Source organism: Procambarus clarkii, chromosome 41 (assembly GCF_040958095.1).
Source record: "Procambarus clarkii isolate CNS0578487 chromosome 41, FALCON_Pclarkii_2.0, whole genome shotgun sequence".
Taxonomy (NCBI): domain Eukaryota; kingdom Metazoa; phylum Arthropoda; class Malacostraca; order Decapoda; family Cambaridae; genus Procambarus; species Procambarus clarkii.
In genome coordinates this window covers 14519836-14537728 of record NC_091190.1, presented here as the reverse complement: position 1 = coordinate 14537728, position 17893 = coordinate 14519836, and the positions used below count along the sequence as shown (strand labels likewise).

Genomic DNA, 17893 nt, shown 5'->3' with positions numbered 1-17893 from the left:
GTTGTGTTGTGTGATGAGTGAGAGACGGTGGGTTGTGTTGTGATGAGTGAGAGACGGTGGGTTGTGTTGTGATGAGTGAGAGATGGTGGGTTGTGTTGTGTGATGAGTGAGAGACGGTGGGTTGTGTTGTGATGAGTGAGAGATGGTGGGTTGTGTTGTGTGACGAGTGAGACACGGTGGGTTGTGTTGTGTGATGAGTGAGACACGGTGGGTTGTGTTGTGTGACGAGTGAGACACGGTGGGTTGTGTTGTGTGACGAGTGAGACACGGTGGGTTGTGTTGTGTGACGAGTGAGACACGGTGGCTCAGATGTAAGATGTTCCAGCGTCTTTGTTTTCATCCCAGAGGAAAGATTTTCCAGCGATTTTGTATTGTCAGCCTCGGGGTAAGATGCTTCAGCGTCGTTATTGTCCCGGTCGTCAATTGTCACCATGGTGTATAGTAATCACCAGATACACGCACCGGCGTTGACAATTAGGAAATTACACCCGGCGATGCCTGTTGCCCACGTTGGGTACCATTTGTTTCAGCTCCTCTCCATCTTAAATGATCTTACCCATCGTGACGAGATAAGAATTCATTATCAAATACATATATTTAACGAAATAACAATGATAAAAATTAATAATTTAAACCATCGTTGAAGTGTCCAACTAGGGAGTAACTACATCATGTAGGACTCCGGTAAAGAGATTAACTTTAAAAGGGATTTCAGTTGTAAATGTTTTCGTTGGCCAGGTGAGCGGCTGACCTTTTCAGGCTCGTACACCAGGAAATGAACACCATTCTTGTGGGCCTGTCTCCTGGGCTCCGGGGCAGCCTACTCTTCCCTCTGCTTGATTTAAAATCTTGTTTTAGAAATGCTATCAAGAAATTTTAGAAATTAGCTAGAAATTTTAATATATATATATATATATATATATATATATATATATATATATATATATATATATATATATATATATTTGTATATTTGTATATATATATATATATATATATATATATATATATATATATATTTGTATATATATATATATATATTATTAAAATGGAATTATTCAGATACTGTAGACTATGGTGGGTTGCATTTTGCTTATTGAACAATCACGGCTCGTATCACATTATTACCCCTAGCCTCCCGTTCCTCACGGTTTACCAGCTTTGATGCTGCTTAAAGTTTACAATTGCGTCTTTGCAATTCTTTGTCAACTCCAATAATAACCACAGTTGCACTGTATTTGCGTTTTTTATAACACTATTAAAGTTCCCAGTCACGTTTACGGTGGAGGGGACGTGATTGGTTCAGCTCGGCGGTGTAGGTTATCTCCGTGCTGGTTGGTGGAGGCTTGTGTTGTTGTGTCTTGGGAGCACTCTTGCCCTTCTCCAATTCAAAAATATTCGCAGTCTCACATCAGAAATTTGTAGAAAATCTAAACATGACAAAAATTGGAAGTTTTGTTTATGAAATGTTTTTTTTTTTTAGAGGTTTATGAGCTTTGTGGTAGCCGGTGTTGCTCTGGTGACAAGGGCCACGTCCACTCTGTATATCTTGAAACTGTCTTCACTACACTACACACTGTTTTCATCACTATAACAGTCTTCATCACTGACATTCTTCACTACACACTGTCTTCATCACTTTAAGCCCAACCACTGGGGCTGGACGGTAGAGCGTCGGTCTCTCTTCATGCAGGTCGGCGCTCAATCTCCGACCGTCCAAGTGGTTGGGCACCATTCCTCTCCCCCACCCCTCCCGTGCCATCACAAATCCTTATCGTGACCCCTTCCTAGTGCTATATAGTCGTAATGGCTTGGCGCGTTCTCCTGATAGTTTCCTTCCCTTCATCACTGTAACTAACTAACTAACTAACTAACTAACTAACTAACTAACTAACTAACTAACTAACTAACTAACTAACTAACTAACTAACTTCACTACACACCATCTTATTACTCTCGACCTTCATCTCTGCAACAATTTGCATAACACACGACTATTGACACTAACTATTTCACACTCTTCACTGTAACCGCCTTCACTGTACTTTCCTTATCATTGTAACAAACTTAAAATTCACGGTCTTCATCACTGTACCTTTATCACAATATAATGTGTACTTCACTGCAATGAAGTGCAGATTATATTGTTTTAAAATTTGTCTAAAGATTTGGAAATTTCAGTGCAATATATGTTTACTGGTATAGTATTTCAAAGTTTGCCATGCTTCGAATTGAAATGTATTGTACGACTTTCAAGTGCTTCCCACCAACATCTATTCACTGTCAACTGTTTAAATATCTGGAGGCCTTGCCTGCCACTCTTGGCTGTCCTCGTGTGTGTGTGTGTGTGTGTGTACTCACCTAGTTGTACTCACCTAGTTGTGCTTGCGGGGGTTGAGCCATGGCTCTTTGGTCCCGCCTCTCAACCGTCAATCAACAGGTGTACAGGTTCCTGAGCCTATCGGGCTCTATCATATCTACACTTGAAACTGTGTATGGAGTCAGCCTCCACCACATTACTTCCTAATGCATTCCATTTGTCAACCACTCTCACACTAAAAAAGTTCTTTCTAATATTTCTGTGGCTCATTTGGGCACTCAGTTTCCACCTGTGTCCCCTAGTGCGTGTGCCCCTTGTGTTAATAGCCTGTCTTTATCAACCCTGTCGATTCCCTTGAGAATCTTGAATGTGGTGATCATGTCCCTCCTAACTCTGTGTGTGTGTGTGTGTGTGTGTGTCTGTGTCTGTGCGTGCGTGTGTGTACTCAACTAGTTGTCCTTGTGGGGGTTGAGCTTCGGCTCGTTGGTCCCGCCTCTCAACTGTCAATCAACTGATGTACAGATTCCTGAGCCTACTGGGCTTTTATCATAACTACATTTGAAACTATGTATGGATTCAGCCTCCACCACATCACTGCCTAATGCATTCCACCTGTTAACTACTCTGACACTGAAAAAGTTCTTTCTAACGTCCCTGTGGCTCAGTTGGGTACATAGTCTCCACCTGTGTCCCCTTGTTCGCGTACCACCCATGTTAAACAGTTTATCTTTATCTACTCTGTAAATTCCTGTGAGAATTTTATAGAATTTTGTCTACCCTAACTTTTGTCTTCCAGTGCCGTGAGGTTTACTTCCAGTAATCTTTCCTCGTAGCTCATACCCCTCAGCTCGGGGACTAGCCTGATGGCATACTTCTGAACCTTTTTTTTACTTCGTTTTGTGTTTGACTAGATGTGGACTCCACGCTGGAGCCACATATTCCAGTATTGGTTTGACATATGAGGTATACAATGTTCTGAATGATTCCTTACACAAGTTTCTAAAGGCAGGTCTTATGTTTGTCAGCCCTGCATATGCCGCTGATGATATCCTTTTGATGTGGGTTTCATGGGACAGTGTGTGTGCATTTAGTATCCCTTTTACTGGAAACCATAAGGTATAAATTTTTCTAAGGATACCTAATATACAGGGTAAAAATAGACACATTTATTAAAAAAAGACAAAAGATTTGCTTTCCTCTCCACTAAAGTCAACTAATAAATTGGACAAAACCATAAGAAATCCCATCTATTAAGCATAATAAATAAAGCAGTCAAAAAATATAAGGTGTCTTGTGTTTTGAGAATGTTTAATAACAGGACAAAACACTTAGGTAACTCCAATATACTAAAAAAATAGGGCAAAACTACAAGGTAGCCCATCTGTTGGGGATATCTAATAAGGTTCTTCTTATTCTTCATTAGATTTTAGTGCTATTTCTCTTCACAATTACCTTATCTCATAATTTATTAGGTAACTTTACTGGCAGATACCACTAGTTGGTGGGGATCCCCTGTCGAATTCGCGAGACCGAATTTTAGCATCATTTTAGCAGAGGGAGCCGGTCGGCCGAGCGGACAGCACGCTATACTTGCGATCCTGTGGTCCTGGGTTCGATCCCAGGCGCCGGCGAGAAACAATGGGCAGAGTTTCTTTCACCCTATGCCCCTGTTACCTAGCAGTAAAATAGGTACCTGGGTGTTAGTCAGCTGTCACGGGCTGCTTCCTGGGGGTGGAGGCCTGGTCGAGGACCGGGCCGCGGGAACACTAAAAAGCCTCGAAATCATCTCAAGATAACCTCAAGAAGCCCGTAATAAAAAATACTGTGGGAAGGGGATGAAGGGCAGTTGATACGTAAGGCGGCTGGAGGAGGATATCGGGGGATGTAAGTGAGGCGAGTTTTGAAGTACCAAGAAGAAGATAGTTGGGAAGTATTGCTGGCCGCCACCGACAAGTTTCTCCTTTAATCCTCAACTCGAGCGGGCGGTACATTGTCGCCGAAGCTCTAATATCCCCTCGTCTATTGTGTCTTGTTGCTCCTTCAGCTGCTGCTGCTGCTGTTTCTGCTGCAGCTGCTTCTGCTGTCGGCGTCGCGGCTTGGTATGATACGCATGAGGCCAGACTGAGAAGCTGGTTCGACCCCCGGTCCTGCTCCAAATCTCATGAAATATAGGTTTGCGATACTATAGTGGTCTAAGTCCACTTCCAGGTCTATTGTTTTCTATTCCTGCTTGTAGCTGCTCTCAACCTTTATTACTATACAGTTTTGGATATTACAATCAATTAGCCAAAATTTGTCCGCTTATTCCTGCAGCCTATTTAGCTTCTATAGAATTGTCAAGGCCTCTTCGGTCTTTATCCTCTTCATTAGTTATGTATCATCAGAACCTCCTCACTGGCACTCCTACTCTCACTACAGCTTCCTGTTTCCTGGTTGTCAGATCCTCTCTGAATACAGTCTAGTATCGTCTCAGTTATGCAAGCTTGTTTTCCAACGTGTGAATGAGCTTGTATGTGCGAGTGCTGTTGTGATATATGGGCGAGTGGTGAGTGTGTGTTAGCTGTGCGATAGGTTTGCATGAAAGACGTTGAAGGCGTTCTTGGTATGTAGGCGTGGAGGGCCGAGGCAGTACTGTAAGCGTGAGGGGTAGTAGGGCTGGACTCAACACAGACATGGTCGAAATAAATTACCCCCAATAATTATAACCTCCCTTCACCACTAATTACTACACACACACACACACACACACACACACACACACACATACATTCACATATCTGTACACCAGTTGATTGACAGTTGAGAGGCGGGACCAAAGAGCCAAAGCTCAACCCCCGCAAGCACAATCAGGTGAGTACAATTAGGTGAGTACACACACACACACACACACACACACACACACACACACACACACACACACACACACACACACACACACACACACACACACACACACACACACACACACACACACAGAATATACTTTTATAACACGATTTTTACACTTCATTATTTCCACTCTTGACGATTATCTTGGGTGTAGGTGTAATCTCCGTAAAGTACGTAAACACTTCTCTTTTCTGCCTCTACATGCACGATGTCCCTCGAACTATGGCCCATTTCCCCCGTCCTGTTCTCTGCTCCTTTCCCTTTTCTTCCCCGTCCCGTTTTCTGCACCCTCTCTTTTTCTGTCCGTCTCCTGGGCCACTTTCTGTCTCCTTTAATGCTGTAGAGCGCAATTAGCCTGGCAGTGGCAGGATAAAAGAGTCGCTGGAAATAAGCCTTCAGAATGAGTGGGCATATTTTGTTCCCAGACGGCGACCCTTCGAGAGGGTCCCGCGATCATCTGGGATCACCTAAATTAGTAATTACTTCTTTAACAGTGTTAAGATTTGTTGTGGGCTGAATAGGATCCGTTGGTTTGATGGGGAAAGGGTCCAGGGGGGAGGGTCTTAGGTCTTTATGCATGAATGTGGGAAAGAGGAAGAGGAGGAGGAAGGAGGCTCTAGACTCTTTCATATTCAAATAGGACAAACGGAGCCATCCTTGGGCTGATTAAGACGTTTACGAGGCCCGGACGGAAGGGAGGCGGGGGAGCGGCGCCCCACCGGAGAGTGTATTCAGCCGCCGGTAAGAGGGCTGTGAGGAAGGCTTTTTGTGGGTGTGCAAGATACCGCCTTCCTGAAGACGGTGCTCTTGAGGTCTGGGCCGACTTAAGTTTTTGTTTCCGTGCTTGGTGACGGACACACCTTTAGCAGCTACCTGGTTGATGGGGTTCTGGGAGTTCTTCTACTCCCCAAGCTCAGCCGAGCCAGGCTTGACTTGTGAGAGTTTAGTCCACCAGGCTGTTGCTTGGAGCGGCCCGCAAGCCCACATACCCACCACAGCCCGGTTGGTCCGGCACTCCTTGGAGGAATAAATCTAGTTTCCTCTTGAAGATGTCCACGGTTGTTCCGGCAATATTTCTTTTATTTTTTACCACACCAGTAGTTTGTTGCTCAGCTAGTTTGCAACGAAAATATATAATTAAAGTATATAGATATTTTACGTCTGGCTGTTTTTACTGATACCTTGACTTAATTAACATAGGCGTAAGGAAATTGAAAGTCTGAAGGTTGGATGTGTGCACCCTGGAAGCCTCGAGGCTGGACGTAAAAAGGCTGAAGATGTGTAGACGGAGGGAGGGAATTATCAGGGTAAAGCACCAAGCCATTACGAGTATATAGCACATGTAAGGAGCCAGGATAAGGATTTGGGATGGGACGGGGGAAAAGGAATGGTGCCCAACCACTTGGACGGTCGGGGATTGAACGCCGACCTGCATGAAGCGAGACCATCGCTCTACCGTCCAGCCCAAGTGGTTGGGATGTGTAGACGGAATGTTTGTGGACTAGTTGTCTTTAGACTGGATGTCTATTCGAATACCATTATAGCTGTAATGTAAACCTGTGAAGGTTGGACTTCAGTAGGCTAAACGTCTTGATGCTGGGTACCAGTAGAACAAACGATTAAAGCGGAACTCACGGTTTCTGCGATGGCGCTGGAACCAATCGTATTGGCGTCTGCCTTTCCATTGGAGACTTGCAACGCCGTGGAGAGGGGGGGACCTGCTGCCTGGGTAACAGCTTCTCCCCCGGATCAACCTACCCTGGCTTTGCGCCCTTGTGAGGCCACTCCAGACCGACAACCAGAGCACAACTCCATAGTCTCCTGAGACTGATGGATGCCTACTGCTAGGCCTTTTGGACCATACGAGGCAGCTCCTATTTATTTCCATCCAAACTCATTCATATATGTCTAACCTACGCTAGGTTAGTTAGGTTAGGTTAGACATATATGTCTAACCTACGAAAAAATTTAGCGATCATGCGTTTATTATATTAACCAGTAGTTTATTCCATAGATCAACAACCCTGTTACCAAACTAGTCTTTCCTGAATCTACTGTAATCTTGTTTATATCAATTGTTTCGAGTTCCGTTATGTGTTAATATATTTAAAACCTTGTTTATATCCCCTTTTATCCATTTATATACTTCAACCATTTTACCCCCTATTATCTAGAGAATGGGATGTTCGTTGGTAGGTGTTATCCTAATGGTGTTATCCTAATATCCTAATAAAACGTCTCCCCCTATCCCAAGAACGACAAGGAAAGTTATATTGAGAAATAGATAATGAATGATCGAGCTAAAGCTACAAGAATCGTATTAAATTCAAGAGAGACAAGGGAAACAAAAGGCCACAAGTGAAATAGAGTGGAACCCAAAATACTTTTTCTCCTACGGAAAGTTTGTCCCCCTCCAAGTCCGCCTAACCACTTGGGCTGGACGGTAGAGCGACGGTCTCGCTATATGCAGGTCGGCGTTCAATCCCCGACCTCCCAAGTAGTTGGACACGATTCCTTCCCCCTGTCCCATCGCAAATCCTTATGCTGACCCTTCCAAGTGCTATATAGTCGTAATGGCTTGGTGCTTTCCCCTCATAATTCCCTTCCCTCCCTTTCCAAGTCTTAGTATGAAAGTAAGAAGCTGGGATAGAATAGAGCGAAGGAATGATGCCTAACCACTTGGACCACCGGGAATCGAATGCCGACCTGAAAGCAGGTAGCTTAGATGCCTGTAGGTTGAACATCTGAAGGCTGACGTCGGTTGGTTGCGTTCTTCCATACGAAAGTGGAATTTTATTCTATCCGCTTGGCAGTGAATTATTCACAAAAAACCAAAGTTACTTTCCAGTATTTATTTAAAGGTTATAAGGAGACAAAAGTGCCTTCCGCGGCCGGTTAAGCCCCAGACCAGCCGAGGGACAGTGTGTTAGACACTGTAGGTCAGTGTGATAACGTGGTCCACTGGTGCTCTTTTACGGGAGACATCTCCCGTCACGCAGGGTGCAGTCGCGCCTCCACAGATCTCCAGTATCAGCTCTTGATACTGGTAATGGCTCAAAAGAGCCACCACTTACGGGCTATTCATGCCCGTGCCACCTCTTCGGTGACTTAATCTTTATCAATCAATCAATCTCTGGTGCTCACTACTCTAAATTACAGTATCTTTAAGATCACTTACTAATTACCAGTGAAAATATTATTCGTCGAACGTAGAGCTATCTTCGAGATGTTAGCGAGGAACATCGAGGCGTAGACGCGGAAACATCTCCGAGACGTGGACGGGGAGAACATCTCCGAGACGTGGACGGGGAGAACATCTCCGAGACGTGGACGGGGAAACATCTCCGAGATGCGGAAAACCAAATAAAAGAGCTTCGTAAGAAATCGCTGCAAGTCTGGATCTCGGGAAGGAATTCCTAGCGGGACCTTCCGGATGATGAGAAGCTTTATTTAGCTGTGTTCGATCAAGCTTGAAATCTTTTTGGTCTCGGTTCCGCTAAAACGTCATTTTTTTTTAGGACAGCCCAAATTTAATATTTCAAAAATTTATATATATATATATATATATATATATATATATATATATATATATATATATATATATATATATATATATATATATATATATATATATATATAAACATAAACAAATGGACTACTTTTCCTATGAAGCATCGAACCCAGGCCCGCCAAGTGGCAGTCCAGGGCTGACGTATTTATCGTTGTGTCGTCGCTACCAATAGTGCTACACTGATCGAAATTTTACCGTTATGAATGTTACCGTCTTGCTAGCCTACTGACATTGTGACCTGCTGCTACAGCATGAAACAAACGACCGTCACTTGTAAGCGTCATCTAGCGGCAAATCAAATTACTGTCACATGTCTTTAGTACAGAGAGAATAAGTAATACAATTTCATCACAAAAGTACCAGTTGCCTTGCAGTTTCCGTATTCGTCAAGCACTTAATATTCGAATTGCATTAATACGCAACTTAATAAGGTATCAACCGCAGTAAAAATGACGAATGTTTCTTTGTGAGCTGCGAAACTGCGCTCTTAAGATTTACGAAGCTAAAGTTATTGCGGATTTAGCTGCTTTGTTCTTCAGTTTGGAGGGTAAGATGAATGGGGAGTAAGAGTTGCACATGAGTGATAGTCACCTTTGGTATTATTACATTACTTTGTCAGCCAGAGTACAAGGTCTGGTCTTGATCTTATTGGTATCAAGAGCACACATTATCAGGGGAAAGATTACGACATATATTTACATATTTTCTCCAGCTTAGTTGGCCAGGATGCTGCCTGGTAAGCTTGGTTTTAGAATTGCATTGAGTGAAAAGCTTCCAGATTGAACGAATTTTAAGATTACATACTTTGAGAAATAACGATATAAAAGTAAATCTATTTACGTAGCTAAAATTAAAATGTGATATGTAGAAACCGAGCTTGTTACCATAGGACTCCCAAGCGCGGACATCATCATTAACAACACTTCATTGTTAACGCCCAGTTTGCATGAATAGGAGTGGAAAGAAATGTTTAAACCCACGTTAATGGCACCAGAACAAGAGTGGCTCTCGGGTAAAAAAATATATTTGTGGAGCTCAAAAAAGGTAAATTCCCGCTCCGTTAATCTGTTAAGGGCAGCAGCAGGTCGTCCAATTCAAAAAACGTTTGACTGGCCGTGGTGTAATTAGCAGCATGTGAACCTGGGGCTCCTATGGTCATTGATTTTGTTCTCTCTTATTGCTTCTGGATTTCAGGTCGTTGCGAATAACATTTTGCACACTATAAAATAAAGAGACATGGCATTATATAAGACAATGTGCTATATTTCGGCGGCCTCCTCGAGTCCAGCACTCATGCCTCTCGTGTAGATTAAAATGATTAGTGTGAAAGTGAATCGATGAAACGAGATTTTTTTTTAAAGGGATAACATCTGACAATGGCGTGGGTGACAATGTATGAAGATCTTGGAGAGCTCTTGACGGGGGAGAAGCGTGATGGTGAGCGCCTACCCCTCATCTCTGACACTGTGTTGTGTGTGTGTGTGTGTGTGTGTGTGTGTGTGTGTGTGTGTGTGTGTGTGTGTGTGTGTGTGTGTGTGTGTGTGTGTGTGTGTGTGTGTTGTGGGTGTGGGTGTGGGTGTGGGTGTGTGTGGGTGTGGGTGTGGGTGTGGGTGTGTGTTGTGTGTTGTGTGTTGTGTGTTGTGTGTTGTGTGTGTGTGTGTGTGTGTGTGTGTGTGTGTGTGTGTGTGTGTGTGTGTGTGTGTGTGTGTGTGTGTGTGTGTGTGTTGTGTGTGTGTGTGTGTGTGTTGTGTGTTGTGTGTTGTGTGTGTGTGTGGGTGTGTGTGGGTGTGGGTGTGGGTGTGGGTGTGTGTGTGTGTGTGTGTGTGTGTGTGTGTGTGTGCACGCTATTATTATTATTATTATTATTATTATTATATTTACAGTGCTGCAATGCTAAGTTTCCCACTGGACACAATTGTGGTAAGGCCAGTAGGGAAGGCAGTCATTTTGTTGGTGGAGGGAAATCCACTCTTACCATTACTTGCACTGTGGCACTGTGGCACTCAGCGGGGTGTTGGTTGGTTGAGGGGGGGGTAATAGCACAGAGGCACGCTCGTACGCTGGGATCGTTCTCAGGCTCATTCCTAACTTTATATACTTGTCATCTTGTAATTTCCCAAAAAACTCGTAATATGAAGAAATAGTAAGTCACGTTGTACTCTGTATGGTATTTAAAATAAAATACAATCAATTTTTTTTCAAGCTAAGACATTCCCGGAGCTCGACAGGTGTGTCAGTGTGATGACACACCTGCTGCTGGCGTATGCATATATATATATATATATATATATATATATATATATATATATATATATATATATATATATATATATATATATATATATATATATATATAATAAATATAATGTGGTGTTATCTTCTGTCATTATGTGGTGGTACCTCTCCTGTCATTATGTGGTGGTACCACTCCTGTCATTATGTAGTGGTACCTCTCCTGTCATGTGGTGGTACCTCTCCTGTCATCATCTAGTAGTACCACTGCTGTCATTATGTAGTGATACCTGTTATCATTTCATGACACTGGTGTTGTTCGATTGTGAATGCCTCTTTGATATTTATTTTTGTTGTTGCAGTTTTCACCGGTGTGAGTGAGCCTTGGAAGTGCTTGTGTGAGATCTTACGAACAATTTCTTAAATTTAAGGTAGTCAAGACATGGCTGATAATGTTTGATGGCGGGCCAGAAGCTTGGCGAGGGAGCGCCTCCAGCAGTTGGACTGGTTCCAATGGAAGACTTGCGGCTGACCCATCTCTATAATAATAATTACCCCCTCGACTCTTCCTATCTTCCAACTTCTACTAGTCTCTGCCCCCTCTTGTGGCATTTGTTGCCTTAAAGCTGAGCGTGGTGGCTGGAGAAGGGTGTGTGTGAGGACGTCGTCTGGGGGTCCTGGATGGACAGGAGGGAGAGATGTCAGGGGAATGGTGGAGGGACTAGGGGCCAATTGTCGTGGGTTTCGCGACGCCCTTGGTTCACTATTTATTAAGTGCGGTTGGAGCTTGGTGTTCCTTGTATGATTTACCGTTCCTAGTCGTAGTGGGAGTCTGTGTTTGGCGTTGTTTACCGTTGAGAATAAAATTTAGGCCGATACACTGTTTGTTTTAATGTGGAAGTTTGTTTGTATAGGAGAGGGTAGAGAGTTCATTACGGAGATTGGAGTGTGTGCTTGTGTTGGGGAGGAGCTGTGGTGCTCGGGGCTGTTGTGGCGAGGCCGCAGGTGGCGGGGCAGGGCTAGTGCTGAGGTTTGTGTTCCCAATGGTAATTAACGTTAATTGAAAGAGGAGACGAGATAGCTTTTGGAACGATAGAACTTAGATTTGAGCGGCACACAATGCTATTCCCCTGCACATAGTTGCCGTGTTGTCGAGCAGTACGCAGCATTCACGCTGAACTTTTCCCATTTGCTTTATGTGAGGAGGATTACTGATAATAAACTTCTTATGTGTTTCAGAGGCATTTGTGCACCATTTAATCTCTGGTTCATACTCTCGTGTTATTATTTCATCATGTTTACACGAGCTACGATAGAGTGCAACTACAGGCGATGATTGCATCTATATTTGCCTTCATATTCCCGGCCTCATATTCAAATATGATCAGTACATAATTCTCATTATTGGCGAATATCGTGAGATTGAAGCCAGTTGTATTATCCTTGGTACTTTCAGTAGAAGTTACATGGGGGGTACCATGCTCATACGACTGTAGGGACGTGGTATATTTGAAAGATATATATACAGTATAATTAACCCTTTTAACTCTGTCGTAGCTCAGTCGATTAAGGCAGTGTCTGGGTTGCTCCCGGACGCAGGTTCGAATCCTCGTCACGGCCCTTGTGGATTTGTTTATACAGTATAGATAATTTTCGAACTTAAACAATTGAGCTTGACACGGTTGCCTAAGGATGACCAGGGATTGGTATGTATATGGTTATTACACACTTCTATCATTCGTAGCAGCGAGGTAATGTGGATTTTAGTATGCAAAGATAGCTATTGGCGGCGCCTGGCAGCCAGAGTTAGCAAACATGGATGATAACCTTGTATTGGAGAGGAGGATCGTCGACCATCGCACCACACCACCTCTCTACCTATGAGATCTGTTCTCAAACTTCATCAACAGTTTGTGGTGCAGAGTTTTGTTTGAATTGTTATGCTGGTAGTTCGGGTTGTCGTCGATACTGATGTGATTTGAGCAGTTGTTACTGCTGTTGTCCTTGTGTGTACGGGGGTCGTTGGGTGGGCCGAGGCACTGGCAGAGAAAGTGTGTGTACTTGCCTAGTTGTTCTTGCGGGGGTTGAGCTTTAGCTTTTTGGGCCCTACTCTCAACTATCCATCAATCAACATTTTTTTTTCCACACACACACACACACACACACACACACACACACACACACACACACACACACACACACACACACACACACACACACACACACACACACACACACAGGAAGCAGCTCGTAGCAGCTATCAAACTCCCAGGTACCTATTTACTGCTAGGTGAACAGGCGCATCAGGGTGAAAGAAACTGGCCATTTTTTTCCGCCATCGCGGGGGATCGATCCCCCTGACCCTAGGATTACGAATCCCAAACGTTGTCCACTGAGCCACCTCTCCCCCTCATATATATATATGTGTGTGTGTGAAGGACTGACGACTCTTCGAGTATAGGTCGGACTGCCGTTTCTGCGATGTGGCGGCCTGTCGTTGTTAGTGTAAGTTCAGTGAAGCAAGGTGGTGTGGTTGCTGTTGAAGGACACGACTCATCACTAAGAGTTGGTCGACTACACGAAGAACGTGGCGACCAGCCAGTTTATGAGCTTACCGTGACCTGTGAGGCGAGGGAGGCAGAGTTGTGTGGGTGTAGTGCTTGTATCATCTCTGTGGTCGAGGCCAAGCGCCTGCTACACCCGGCTCATATGAGTCCTAGGGAAAATGTACTTTGTTGTTGTTTGTCACTGTATGTTTATATATCGTTGATCATGGCTTATAGTTCTCTGTCGTTGTCGGTCGCTTTAATATTATATATCACTGAATATATAACCTTTTTGTTGTCTATTATCAATCCCCCCTTTATTGCTGTGGATATGTAGGCCTGTGGCCCGCTCCAGGCAACAGGCTGGTGGACCAAGCTATCACAAGTCAAGCCTGGCCTCGGCCGGGCTTGGGGAGTATAAGAACTCACAGAAAGCCATCAAGCAGGTATACTTCAAGTTAAAACACACGTGCCGATGATATCCGGTCAGACTGATTGGTTGATGAAGATTAAGCCACCCAAGAGATTGCACGGGCATGAATAGCCCGTAATGGTCAGGCTATATATGGGTGACTTTAATACCGGCTATACACACTCGCTCCCATGCTTCGCGAGCGATTTGGGCTAGGTTCGTATCCAGGCCCGGGGTTGGATTGGTTAGGCGCCAGTCCTTACCCGCCAAACACACGACGAAACTACGACGTGGCTACAACGTACGAACAAGTTTAACACCTAACAAGTTGTAACTACCAATATAGCAAGTTGTAACAGCGTTCTAATAAGTCTTAAAAACGTTATAACAAGATTTAACAACTTTATTACAAGTTGTAACGAGCAGAAAATCGTGACAGTTACATTGTGTGTTTGCAGGGTACTTGTTCGCCTCTGTTCACCCAACAGTGATTGGGTACCTGGGGCCAGATTTACTAAAGCACTTACGCAAGCACTTACGAATCTGTACATCTTTCCCCAATCTTTGGCGGCTTTGTTTACAATTATTAAACAGTTATTGAGCTTCGAAGCACCAGGAGGCTGTTTATAACAAGAACAACAGTTGATTGGGAAGTTTTCATGCTTGTAAACTGTTTAATAAATGTAACCAAAGCCGTTAAAGATTGAGGAAAGATGTATACGTTCGTAAGTGCTTGCGTAACTGCTTCGTGAATCTGGCCCCTGGTTGTTAAACGTTTGGCGGGTCGTATTCCTGGGAAAATAGTGGGTAAGGCTTAGCATGAGGTACGGGAGTAGCAAAAGCTCTCAGCCTGTTAACAGTAGTCACCAGTCGTGTGTTCCTGTACCCTCTTGTGAAGAGAAAAAGGGCACAGCGGATAACAGTAATAACCAACAAGATAACTGTTGTAAAGAAATCGAGGGAAACTATAACTGGCATAATAGAACAGACAGGTTATCTTGAGGTTATCTTGAGATGATTTCGGGGCTTTAGTGTCCCCGCGGCCCGGTCCTCCACCCCCAGGAAGCAGCCCGTGACAGCTGGCTAACACCCAGGTACCTATTTTACTGCTAGGTAACAGGGGCACAGGGTGAAAGAAACTCTGCCCATTGTTTCTCGCCGGCGCCTGGGATCGAACCCAGGACCACAGGATCACGGGACAAAATGGAGTCCCGTTACAACTGGTGAGGGATCATGCTTATGCTTTTTGAATAAAGATGTTGATAATGGAATGGAATTGTAAGAGCCCCAAGCATGGAATACAATTGAATGCTAGTCCCAAGAGTGAAGCTCTTGTTTACGCCGGAGCAACGGCCTAAGTTTAAATAATTAATACTTGATAGGAGGTGAAGAGCGCCGGTTCTCAGGTGAGAGTGGGCCCCCTCTAGGGTCTCCCTCATGGAATACAATTGAATGCTAGTCCCAAGAATGAAGCTCTTGTTTACGCCGGAGCAGCGGCCTAAGTTTAAATAATTAATACTTGATAGGAGGTGAAGAGCGCCGGTTCTCAGGTGAGAGTGGGCCCCCTCTAGGGTCTCCCTCCACTCATTGGAGGAAGTGTAATTGATGCTTTCCTTAACTGTTAAGACTACCTGGAGAACCCGGGGTCGTCAGCTATGGTGTATGACGTCTTTACCTGAACAACAGCCCTTCCTTCCCGTGATATGCTTCATGATATTGACTCTGCGTCCTCCGGACCCAGCTGATGCCTAGGGCCAGATGCAGGCAAGATCATTTTGAGAACGTAAATATTGGTATTCTTCAGAATGCGAGACGGGCGAGTGTGTTGCGGAATAGACTTGAGTGTGTTGCGGAATAGACTTGGTATGCAAGATGTTGTGCGCGACCTACCTTAAAGTTACCTTGAGGTGTTTTCAGGGCTTAGCGTCCCCGCGGCCCGGTCGTCGACCAGGCCTCCTCGTTGCTGGACTGGTCAACCAGACTGTTGGACGCGGCTGCTCGCAGCCTGACGTATGAATCACAGCCTGGTTGATCAAGTATCCTTTGGAGGTGCTTATCGAGTTCTCTCTTGAACACTGTGAGGGGTCGGCCAGTTATGTCCCTTATGTGTAGTGGAAGCGTGTTGAACAGTCTCGGCCTCTGATGTTGATAGTGTTCTCTCTCAGAGTAACTGTTGCACCTCTGCTTTTCAATGGGTTATTCTACAATTCTGCAGAATGTGGTGTTATTTCTGTGGGCAGGTTTGGGACCACCCATATATTATTTTCCACGTGTAAATTAATATGTGTCTCTCCCGCCTGCGCTCAAGAAAATATAGATTTAGGCATTTTAGTCGGTCCCAATAGTTTAAATGTTTTACTGAGTGGATTCTAGCAGTAAAGGATTTCTGCACGCTCTCCAGGTCAGCAATTTCTCCTGCTTTGAAAGGGGCTGTCATTGTGCAGCAGTACTCCACTCTAGAGAGCACTAGCGTCTTGAAGAGTATCATCATTGGTATAGCATCTCTAGTCTGAAAAGTTCTTGTTATCCAACCTGCCATTTTTCTTGCAGATGTGACGACCACTGACATATCCTTCCAAACTATTGGTATTATCTAATTACTGAAAATTATTTCATCCCATATAGTTTCATATAAGACCATCTGCAGCTCTGGCTTGTGTGTGTGTGCGAGAGAGAGAGAGAGAGAGAGAGAGAGAGAGAGAGAGAGAGAGAGAGAGAGAGAGAGAGAGAGAGAGAGAGAGAGAGAGAGGAGAGAGAGAGAGGAGAGAGAGAGAGGAGAGAGAGAGAGGAGAGAGAGAGAGAGAGAGAGAGAGAAAGAGAGAGAGAGAAAGAGAGAGAGAGAAAGAGAGAGAGAGAGAGAGAGAGAGAGAGAGAGAGAGAGAGAGAGAGAGAGAGAGAGAGAGAGAGAGAGAGAGAGAGAGAGAGAGATAAAAACCTCCGCTGAGCCCAACATGTTCCCCAGTAATCCGTTGCAGGTATTCCCGGTCACGTGTGTTGTTAAGCACAGTGCTGAGCGCCCCATCCGCTTACCTGCACACCATCCATCAGTGTCTTGTATACTAATTCCTCCTGCACCATTTTTAACCCAGTGTATTTAACGTATTTTCATGCTTGGCAAACTGTGCTGGTGGTTTGAAATGTTAAGAAATCTGTTAATAATTTGTAGAACAAAACACGATGAAAATATTTTTAAAGTACATTTTAAAGTCAGACAATAATAAAATTTTTGTAAAAATTGTAAAACATTTTGATTAAAGTTCATATTAATAAAATTGTATAATAATTCATTAGTTGAAAGCTCACCCAATGAACGAGAATTATAAATATTCAAGTATAGTTGTGTTCTTTATGAAGCAAAGCATGTAATAATGGTAATTTATATATATATATATATATATATATATATATATATATATATATATATATATATATTAAGTTTCACAACTGCATCTAATAGTAGCGTGCTTCACATTTAGCTATTCTGATAATATTCTTACATGTGAGGTTTGGTTAGAAAGTATCGATATGCCATTCTCATAGCGTTAATAAAATGGTTTCTGTAAACAGCTTGACAACTGTCGGACCATAGTTTTTATGGCGACAAATATTGCATTAAAAAATTCACAACGTACCTACTCATCTAGATACCCTCACCTTGATGTAGGTGAGGGTATCATCTGACTCCCCTAGATGCCCTCACCTCACCTAAAGACTCACCTAGATACACCCTAGATGCCCTCACATCTAGGTGAGGGTATCTCACCTAGATGGCCCTCACCTAGATGTGCTTGCATGGTCGAGACTCCTCTCTTAAGCCACGCCTTCCTATATGCAGGAAACGATCAGTAGACTCAGTGGACATAATTGTAAACTGAAGACAGAAATGAATCAAAAGACATCAGAAATAACTTCTTTATTGCAAA

At 43.8% G+C, this 17893-nt stretch overlaps 1 protein-coding gene across 1 annotated transcript in view; it reads left to right on the top strand.

Annotated features, from left to right (window-relative positions):
- Fas3 (fasciclin 3) overlaps window positions 1–17893 on the top strand; it is an 875420-nt gene that overhangs the window by 48436 nt on the left and 809091 nt on the right. The window lies entirely within an intron of this gene.